Source organism: Mytilus trossulus, chromosome 6, assembly GCF_036588685.1.
Source record: "Mytilus trossulus isolate FHL-02 chromosome 6, PNRI_Mtr1.1.1.hap1, whole genome shotgun sequence".
Classification (NCBI taxonomy): Eukaryota; Metazoa; Mollusca; class Bivalvia; order Mytilida; family Mytilidae; genus Mytilus; species Mytilus trossulus.
The window spans coordinates 78,406,801-78,407,733 of record NC_086378.1 but is presented as its reverse complement, the minus strand read 5'-3'; positions in this window follow the sequence as shown (position 1 = coordinate 78,407,733).

Here is a 933-nt window from a genome sequence, read left to right as displayed (position 1 = left end):
TCATTTGGTTGAATTTGTCATAGCCTTGCTGTGTCATTTGGTTAAATTTGTCATAGCCTTGCTGTGTCATTTGGTTAAATTTATCATTGGCTTGCTGTGTTTATTGGTTAAATTTATCATTGGCCTGTTGTGTTATTTGGTTAAATTTATCTTTGTCTTGCTGTGTCATTTGGTTAAATTTATTATTGACTTGCTGTATCATTTGGTTAAGTTCGTTTTTGGCATTCTGTGTCATTTGGTTAAATTTATCATTGGCTAGCTGTGTCATTTGGTTAATTTTATCATTGAATTGCTGTGTCACTTGGTTTAATTTATCATTGCCTTGCTGTGTCATTTGGTTAAATTTATCATTGCCTTGTTGAGTTATTTGGTTAAATTTATCATTAATTTGCTGTCTTTTGGTTAAATTCGTCATTGTCATGTTGTACCATTTGTTAAAATTTATCCTTAGCCTGCTGTGTCATTTGGTTAAAATTATCATTGGCTTGCTGTATCATTTGGTTAAATTTATTATTTATTATTGACTTGCTGTGTCATTTGGTTAAAATTATCATTGGCTTGCAGTGTCATTTGGTTATATTTATCACCATTGGCTTGCTGTGTCATTTGGTTAAATTCGTCTTTGGCTTGTTGTGTCATTTGTTTAAATTCGTCTTTGGCTTGTTGTGTCAATTGGTTAAATTTATCATTGCCTTGCTGTGTAATTTAGTTACATTTATCATTGCCCTGCTGTGTAATTTAGTTACATTTATCATTGCCTTGCTGTGCCATTTGGTTAAATTTATCATTTTTTTTAACTTTAATAGAGATAATAAGATAAGAGATTATAAATTAATAATTGAAAATAAGGGCTACAATTTAAAAAAAAACAACCCGCAAAATATACACATTGAATTTCCCGCGAAATTAAGAAATTGATTACTTCCCCTTTGA